We start from the raw sequence: 9,720 nt of genomic DNA, 5'->3' as shown, positions 1-9,720 counted from the left end.
AAAATTTCCAATGATGAAAGGGGCTTTGAACTAAATGGTCTTTGGTTCTTTATTGTTGAAGCCGATGTTGCAGCTCGTTTGGTTCGCTTCAGTGCGCCTCAGGAAAACGGCCTCAAAATAAAAAAGGAAACAAAGACGTGATGTATTTGTCAGGTGGCCGAGCCAAACTCTGAATACACCAAAGACAAATGCGACTGCTGACTGACGGGACTCAACAGCGACTCTGACTGAATGAGGCTGAGATTCGGTCTCCTGTCCCTGAGCCTCTGAAACCCGGCCGACGGCCGAGCTCAGCGCCGATGGCGTTCACCGGGGTTGTTTTTCACTCCCAGAATTTCCTGCAGGCTGAGAGACAATCGGGAGGCAGAAGGTTCAAGCGTATCACTTTCTGAGTGCTGAGAGGGAGGCGGGCTGAAGCATAAAGACATCTTCATCATCTTCATCATCATCATCATCATCATCGGTGGTGACGGACACCCAGAGGACAGCGTGGCTGCTGCACCTAACAACACCTAGAGCGGAGCAGCATGGACAGTCTTCACGATGTCCTTAAATAAACGTGATTTACTCGTTCATATTTCAACACTTGTTGCAGCGTTCATGATCAACGACGAGGAACCCTTCAAAGATTCATGAGGAATTGTTTAAAACTGTGTGGTTCCACCGAAAGACAACAGCCTGCTAGCTCACGCCTCGCTAGTTAGCTCGCTGATGCAAGCGTGTGTCCGCCGTCTCTCTGTCTCTCAAGAGAACATTTTTCAGAAACAAATCACCGTCAAACACAAACTCGATGAGCCTCAGGAACACCTGGACAATCACAGAGGTTTCCAGAGAATCTTCTTTGATGTCAAGGGCAGAGGACGGCAGTACCGCCTCCACGTTGGGGCCCGACAGAAGCGTGTGTGTGTGTGTGTGTGTGTGTGTGTGTGTGGAAGCGTGTGTGTGTGGAATCGTGTGTGAGTGTGTGTGTGTGTGGAAGCGTGTGTGTGTGGAAGCGTGTGTGTGTGTGTGGAAGCGTGTGTGTGTGGAAGCGTGTGTGTGTGTGTGTGTGTGTGTGTGTGGAAGCGTGTGTGTGTGGAAGCGTGTGTGTGTGTGGAAGCGTGTGTGTGTGTGTGTGTGGAAGCGTGTGTGTGTGTGTGTGTGGAAGCGTGTGTGTGGAAGCGTGTGTGTGGAAGCGTGTGTGTGTTCGGAAGCGTGTGTGTGTGTGTGGAAGCGTGTGTGTGCGTGTGCGTGTGTAAGCGTGTGTGTGTAAGCGTGTGTGTGTGTGTGTGTGTGTGGAAGCGTGTGTGTGGAAGCGTGTGTGTGTTCTAAATATCAATATTTGAATGAAGCAACAGAAGCTGGAGTGAATCCAGGCAGAGCAGAGGTCAGAGGTCAGCCAATCTGAAGAGATTATCAGCAAAATCAACAGCCAACAGCCAATCAGCTGACGTGTGTGTGTGTGTGTGTGTGTGTGTGTGTGTGTGTGTGTGTGTGTGTGTGTGTTAGTGTGTGCGTGCGCCTGTGCTGAGGAGAGAAACCATTTGGGTAAGAAGCCAACCATCCCCTACACAAACACACACACACACACACGTCTGTGTGTTTCAAATTAATTTACCACCTGTGGTCAAGACGTCATCAATCTTCCTGTACATGTGAGTTTATTTCAGTGTGTATTTGTACTGCGAAGTTTCAGCTGAGAATAAGACCGTCTGACTGAGAACATTTTAGAAGTTGAGGACTTTAAGTTAAGACGTTTATCGTTTGATAACCGGGTTCAAGCTCAGCACGCCGTCACAGAGGGAATGACAGATTTTGTTCACTTCAATGGCCTCCAAGTGTATCTTTGAAAACCTTTGCCTCCTACATTCAAGAGGAAGGTTTGGTTGACGCGGTGGTTCAAGTACTTCATGTACTTCATGTACTTCAGTGCTAGTAGGTGTTGCAGCGGTGACTCCAGGGATGAATCTCACTGGAACCACTACAGACCAGCATGGAACATCCTGCCCCACAGCTCCGGACCCTTTGGGCAACACGACCTGGGACAGAAAAAGAAGGAACACGTGGAACAGCTGCAGCCATCCAGGACTGCTTTACAGGATAATCTGCAAGTATCCCTTTCTCCTCTGGAATGGCTGATAAGCAGCTGGGCAGATGACAGATCAGAGCATGCCTGGCTTATCACACACACACACACACACACACACACACACACACACACACACACACACACACACACAGTCTGGTAGCTTTTATGTGGAGGCTGATGTTCAGCATGTGCAGTTCTGATTGCTACATTTCTGGGGTGTAAGTGTGTGTGTGTGTGTGTGTGTGTGTGTAGGGGGCAACAGTCAGGACTAAATCTTCCATCCGCAACTCATAGTGACTAAATACCAGCGATGGATGAACATCATCAGTGAGAAGACGAAGAGAGACCAAGGAAAACAGAGGTAACAGAACCCTGAACATGCAGGTGAGCACAGGTGAGTCCTGCCTCCACACGCGTGTCCTGATGGGAGTAAAACCGCGTCTCAGAGCCTCACCTGGTCATGAGAGTGTGAAGCTATTAGCAGCCATTAGCGTTGTATTCAACAGTTAAGTCTCCTTTTGTTTGGCCTGAAACCTCGTTGAAAGCTCTGTGTGTAAGTGTGAGTGTGTGTGTGTTTGTGTGTGTGTGTGCGTGTTTGTGTGTGTAAGTGTGAGTGTGTGTGTGTTTATGTGTGTGTGAGGTGAGAGAGTTGTTAAAAGCAGGATGTCGCTGACCTGCTGACCCACATGTTGGCAGATAAAGATCAGACTGGAATAAGACAAACAGCCCACAGTGTGTGTGTGTGTGTGTGTGTGTGTGTGTGTGTGTGTGTGTGTGTGTGTGTGTGTGTGTGTGTGTGCGTGCCTCCGTCCTACATTTTTCATTTCATCTTTGTGACCTGGATGAAGGTTTTAGGTCAGACTTGATGAGCAGAAGCATGAATTCACTCACTGGCTGATTGGAATCTTGTGGCGACGGAGGCGGAGCGGTTCACGCAGTCGCTAGAATCCAGAAGGTTCTAGTTAGAACCCACCGGGCCGGTGAGTGTGTGCGTTCTCCTCAGACCTGTGCGGGTTCTCCTCTCACCAGAAACACTCAAGTTTAGGAGGAGACTCGTAGGAGCCGAGGGTGTGCTGGTGCCTTCAGACCCAGGTCCCTGATGGGTTCTGCCTGTCTGACGTGTCCCCGTCTCTGGCGGCCGCAGCAAGAGCAGCATGGAGGACGGGGACGGGCTTCTGCTGCTGCAGGGACTCAACGACGCTGAAGCTTTGCTGCTTGAAAAGCATCGGTTGAATGAGAGCGAGAGAGAGAGGCCGATAGCGGCGCTCCGGCTGTGTGCTTGAGGTCGGCTGCGTAAGGAGGCGGCTGCAGATTCTTGCGTTCACCAGGGTTTTTTGTTCCCATCAACTCGTTTTGCCGCAGGTGTGAAATGGCGTTCATACCACACGTATCTGATGAGACATTCACGCTAACACACTCCTCAACTTCCCGTCCGTAGCTTCCTCTCATTGGTGGATCCCACATGACAGCAGGTGATGACACGGTTCTGTTGACACCCAGTCAGCGGGTGAGCTGAACCCGTTCACCCCTCCTCTATTGTTCTGGAATGCTGATTTGTTTATTGACCTCTGACCTCCCCATCCGTCCGCCCTCCTCCCGCCCCCTCGTCCTTCACCCCCTCTCCCTTCTTTCTTTTCCTTAAACATTTCTGCAGACGTTCCTCCTCCTCCTCTCGCCTCCTCCTCTCCCACATCTGTGAATGAGTTTCCTGCAGCAGGAAGCAGGCTGCTGGTGGAGTCCAGAGACAGGACGTCCTGAGAGGAGAGGACACGGCAGCGCAGGGGCGGGGCTTATTCATTTATTATCTTCAGCCTACAACCTCTGCTCCTGTGGGCCGATGCTCTTCGTTGTATCCCCCCAACTCTCAGCAGTAACGACTTCCTTTCTTTCTTTACTGAAAAGATTGTGAACATCAGAACGAAGATTGCCAGTAATGGAGGACAGACTACAGTCCCCATAGAAGCACCTCCCAGACTTGGTGCATACTTGGACAGCTTCTCCCCCATCGACCTGTCAGAATTAACTTCTGCAGTCGGTTCCTCCAAGTCAGCCACTTGTCTGCTGGATCCCATCCCAACAAGCCTCCTTAAGGATGCCTTCCCTCTAGTCAACACTTCTATATTGAACCAAATTAATCTTTCCTTAGTCACAGGTTATGAGCCACAGGCCTTTAAGGTGGCTGTCATCAACCCTTTACTTAAAAACCTTCTCTTGACCCAGATGTGTTAGCCAACTATAGACCAATATCCAACCTCCCCTACATCTCCAAGATCCTTGAGAAGGTTGTCCTGGAGCAGCTACATGAACATCTGCACAGCAACGAGCTCTTTGAAGCCTTCCAGTCTGGATTCAGGGACACCATAGCACTGAAACAGCACTGGTCAGAGTCTCTACTGATCTTCTTACAGCTTCAGACAGAGGTCTTGTCTCTGTGCTTGTCCTTTTGGACCTCAGTGCTGCATGTGACACCATCGACCACAGCATCCTGCTACAGAGACCAGACCATGACATTGGGATTAAAGGAACTGCCCTAAAATGGTTTAAGTCCTCCTTATCTGACAGGGTCCAGTTTGTTAATGTTAATAATGACCATTCTGAGTATAGCAGAGTTACATATGGTGGACCACAGGGTTCAGTTTTAGGACCGATTCTCTTCACTCTTTACATGCTCCCATTAGGTGACATAATCCAGAAGCACTCGATCAACTTCCACTGTTATGAGGACGACACACAACTCTACTGGTCGATGGAGCCAAACGACACAAGCCAGCTTACTCATCTGCAAGACTGCCTGAAAGACATTAAATCCTGGATGTCCTCTAACTTCTTAACGCTAAATTCAGATCAAACTGAGGTCATCATGTTTGGACCTAAACCCCTCAGGGACACCTCTCTAACCAGATCACTACTCTAGATGGCATCACCCTGACCCTGAGGACAACTGCAAGGAACCTTGGAGTCATTTTTGACCAGGACCTTTCCTTCAGCTCCCACATAAAGCATGTGACTAGGACCGCCTTCTTCCACCTGCAGTATCGCTAAGATTGGGAAGATCCTTTCCCAGAGTGATGCTGAGAAACTGGTGCATGCATTCATCACTTGTAGGCTGGACCACTGCAACTCTCTCCTGTCAGGATGTCCTAAATACTCCCTAAAGAGTCTCCAGCTGGTCCAGAACGCTGCAGCGAGGGTTTTGACGGGAGTTAAGAAGAGAGAACACATCTCTCCCACTTTAGCTTCTCTCCTTCCTGTAGGATCTAGAATCGACTTCAAAGTCCTTCTGCTGACTCATCAGGCTCTCAATGATGAAGCTCCATCCTCTCTGAAAGAACTCATTAGTCCCTCCTGTCCCACCAGAGCACTCCGCTCCCAGAATGCAGGTCTGTTAGTGATTCCCAGTATCAATAAAAACAGACTGGGAGGTAGAACCTTCAGGTACCGGTTCCTCTACTGTGGAACCAGCATCCCTCCATGGGTCAGAGAGGCAGACACTTTAACTACGTTTAAGTCCAGGCTTAAGACTTTCCTCTATGACAGAGCCTTCAGTCAGGACTGGTTCAGGTAGCTCTGAACCATTGATAGCTATGCTGCTATAGGCTTAGACTGCTGGGGGACACATCAGGTTACATGGAGCCCTCCCCTCCCCTCCCCTCCCCTCTCCTCTCCTCTCTCCCCCTCTCTCCTCCTCTCCTCCCTGCACATTTTTGGAACTGTCACTACCACTACTTGTTGCTCTTTGTAGTTTGGCCTTGGTGTCTCGCAGTCTCTCTGTGTTTCCACAGATCCACCAGAGCCCCAACCGCCGCCTGCATCGCCCCCCCCCCCCACCTCCCCCTCTTATTCCCTACTGTTTCACCGGCCTGCGCTCCCCTCCCATGAACCAGTCTACCATCCAGTCCCCCATCAAGCTGGCTTGCTCTCCCTGCCTCCCCTCCCATGAACCAGTCTACCATCCAGTCCCCCATCAAGCTGGCTTGCTCTCCCTGCCTCCCCTCCCATGAACCAGTCTACCATCCAGTCCCCCATCAAGCTGGCTTGCTCTCCCTGCCTCCCCTCCCATGAACCAGTCTACCATCCAGTCCCCCATCAAGCTGGCTTGCTCTCCCTGCCTCCCCTCCCATGAACCAGTCTACCATCCAGTCCCCCATCAAGCTGGCTTGCTCTCCCTGCCTCCCCTCCCATGAACCAGTCTACCATCCAGTCCCCCATCAAGCTGGCTTGCTCTCCCTGCCTCCCCTTCCATGAACCAGTCTACCATCCAGTCCCCCATCAAGCTGGCTTGCTCTCCCTGCCTCCCCTCCCATGAACCAGTCTACCATCCAGTCCCCCATCAAGCTGGCTTGCTCTCCCTGCCTCCCCTCCCATGAACCAGTCTACCATCCAGTCCCCCATCAAGCTGGCTTGCTCTCCCTGCCTCCCCTTCCAGAAGCTTCCTTCTTCAACTGTTATTAACATTTCCATGTTTCCTCCATTCTGTGTTATAAACTGTTTTCTTGTCTGTACCAACATCTCCTGCACGTCTGTCCCTCCTGGTGAGGGATCCTCCTCCCCTCCTCACCCTGAGGTTTCTCCCATTTTTCCCTGTTCAAGGTTTTCTATGGAGTTTCTCCTCAGTCGATGTGAGGCTCTGAGGGCAGAGGATGTTGTTATGATGCCATGAAGCCTGGAGACAAACTGGAGGGGAAAACAGGCTACAAAGAAACCTGCCTCGCCTTCGTGCCTGACTTCATCAACTGAGACGCAGTTGGAGATCAGACGCGAGTGTTTCCACCTCTCATGCAGCACTCAGATCCACCCAAGCTGATCCCACAGGATCCCTAGATCGGTTCTGCCCCTCCCCCTGAGCTGAGATCACACCTACCTGCAGCAACCAGAACAAGCAGAGTGGACTGACGAGTGCCAACCCACGACAGCTGCTGTCATCCATGTTGATATTTTGATATTATAAACATATTTTTTCCAGGAGCCTCCAGGTCATGTGACCTGGCTACTCCACATCATTGGACCGCTAAACGTCCATGTTGGTTGATGCTTGTATGAAGCTCAGGTCCGTGTGTCAGGGACGGCGTGAACGCTGGTCCAAGGGATTCAAAGATGATCGTGATGTCGCCGTCGTCGTCTTTCCTCAGCGTTGACATCCTGAGTCATGATGCGTTTCCTGTTTGTTTGGACTGGACAGCAGACGAGCACGCAGCGGCGCCACTGACAGAGGACGAATTATTCTTGATGCTTTTATATCATCAAATCTGCTTGGAGGCAAACTCTCAACAACCTCGTCGTCAGCGGGTTTGAGTTGTGATGATCAAAAGTGAGGGTGGAGGAAACCTGGCGTCACAACGTGTGTGTGTGTGTGTGTGTGTGTGTGTGTGTGTGTGTGTGTGTGTGTGCAGGGTCGCTCCTGTCTTCCTTTAATTGTGGATCTTCCCCCACATCACACTCACACACACACTCACACACACACACAGAAATAATGAGTGTAACAGTGTGTGTTTGTGTTCTTGTCAACAACTAATCTTTCTCCAATCAAATTCACTGTCACAAGGGAAAAAGCAGCAAAGACGCGTTGCAGGTTTACAGCTCAGTTCTGTTCATAATCTGGATGAAACATCAGGAGCTCGTTCTGCCCCCAAGAACTCATTTTTACTAAAACAAAGAGCAGCCAGGGGGCAGCAGCAGCGCTGCAGGAACCCTGCACCTCTGGTGCCGGCTTCAGCTCTCTATGGAAGAACGTGGTCGTCGTTAGCGGTGATCAGTCGTTCATGATTCCCTGCAGCTTCCCCTCAACAGTGGCAACAGTTTCTGAACTAAAGCACTGACACCGTCCACAGAGGGGCCGTCTGCCTCCAGGGGGCGCTACAGCAGCATGAGGGAATGCTGATGATTCAACTTTCTTTTTCCTGGAAGTCAGAAAGAGGCTGAACCTGTCTATGGGCTGAACGTCACAACCGTGGCTGGACTCGGAGAACGTGAGCAGTCAATTGACTCGGGACTCTCCTCTGCCTCCTAGTGGCCAAAATCAGCCAACGCACGTTTAAATTACATGAATGATCTGGGTTTTTTTATTGCTGAGTAAATGACAGTCCATCAAAGGGTTTACGTGTGTGTGTGTGTGTGTGTGTGTGTGTGTGTGTGTGTGTGTGTGTGTGTTGGAGACAGCTGCAGACCACTCAGTCTAATCAAAGACAGGAAGTGCATGTCTTGGCAGCAAATGTAATGAGGCTTCACTTAAAAAGCATATGGATGCCACACACACACACACACACACACACACACACACACACACACACACACACACAAACACACACACGCTGCCAGCAGTTCAGGTTTAGGCTCAAAAACTCTTGGCTCAGTAACGGTCACAGCTCCTCCATCCTGCCTCCTCCACCTGAGGCCACCTGACCACAGCTGATTTCCTGTTGTAGTAATCGCTACGGCCACTAGATGGCACCTGTCACACCTCTTTAGGTCGTTTTCATCTCTTGGTGATTTTTCTTGGGAACTCAGTTCCTTAAACTGGGCCTTTTATGTGCAGAAGACCCAACTCAAACTGATTCCAGCACCATAAGGCGGCTCAGACCGGAGTGGCGTCTCCATTCCTACGCTGCGTTGGTGCAGGGAACCCCTGAGTGGCAGAGAACCTTCAGCTGCCATCTCCTATATTTACATTTGATGCAGGTGTTCATTCATATGTGCTGTTCCTCTTCTTAATAAACTAGGGCTGTCCCAGGAAGGTGAAACTCAACTGGTGTGTTTCTCCTCCGACGCTCTACGTCTGATACGTCTGAACTTTTCACTCTGCCGTCCCAGATAAAAGCGCTGAACCAGCAGATCATGTTTGGTGGCGGCTTCACCGTCTCACTCGAAGCTTCATTGAGTTCATTCACAGCTTCAGTTCGGCTCAGAAAAAACGGAGTCTCTCCATCACTCCCTCCTGCGTGATCCACACCTCTGCTCCTTCTGTTCTGAACCCAAGTGTGATCCCACCCCCAACCAGACGCCAGCAGAACGTGGCGCCTGCGTCACCTGACCACCACTGCCACTCTTGATAAGTCGGGACTCTGTGACAGGACGGGAATGATAAGTGTTTGTTTCCAGGTGAGATAAACCTGCATGATCAGAGGCACAAGTGCAGGCCACCTTGTGGTGGAACCCAGCACTGCATCTTACCAATCTTTTACTGGTGTTTCTTCATCTCGGGATTTTTACACCTCTGAACTGGGAGGACTGGTACTTCTGGGCTCCAGATGAACTGGAAAGATTGCTATCAGAAGCAGTAGTTGTACTATCAGTAATAATGGTGGTAGTAGTACTAGTGGTAGTGGTGGTACTAACAGTAATAGTGGTAGTATCAGTAGTCGTGGTAGTAGTAGTAGTAATGGTACTATCAGTAATAGTGGAACTATCAGAAGTATCAGTTGTAGTAGTGGTACTCTCAGTGGGAGTAGGAGTAGTGGTAGCATCAGTAGTCCTACCAGTTATTGTGGTACTACCAGTAGTCCTATCAGTTGTTGTGGTACTACCAGTTATTGTGGTACTACCAGTAGTCCTATCAGTTGTTGTGGTACTACCAGTTATTGTGGTACTACCAGTAGTCCTATCGGTTATTGTGGTACTACCAGTTATTGTGGTACTACCAGTAGTCCTATCGGTTA

This window comes from Aulostomus chinensis, chromosome 13, assembly GCF_037954235.1.
Source record: "Aulostomus chinensis isolate RoL2024-O1b breed Wild chromosome 13, RoL_Achi_v1.0, whole genome shotgun sequence".
Lineage (NCBI taxonomy): Eukaryota > Metazoa > Chordata > Actinopteri > Syngnathiformes > Aulostomidae > Aulostomus > Aulostomus chinensis.
This window is presented reverse-complemented; position numbering follows the sequence as displayed.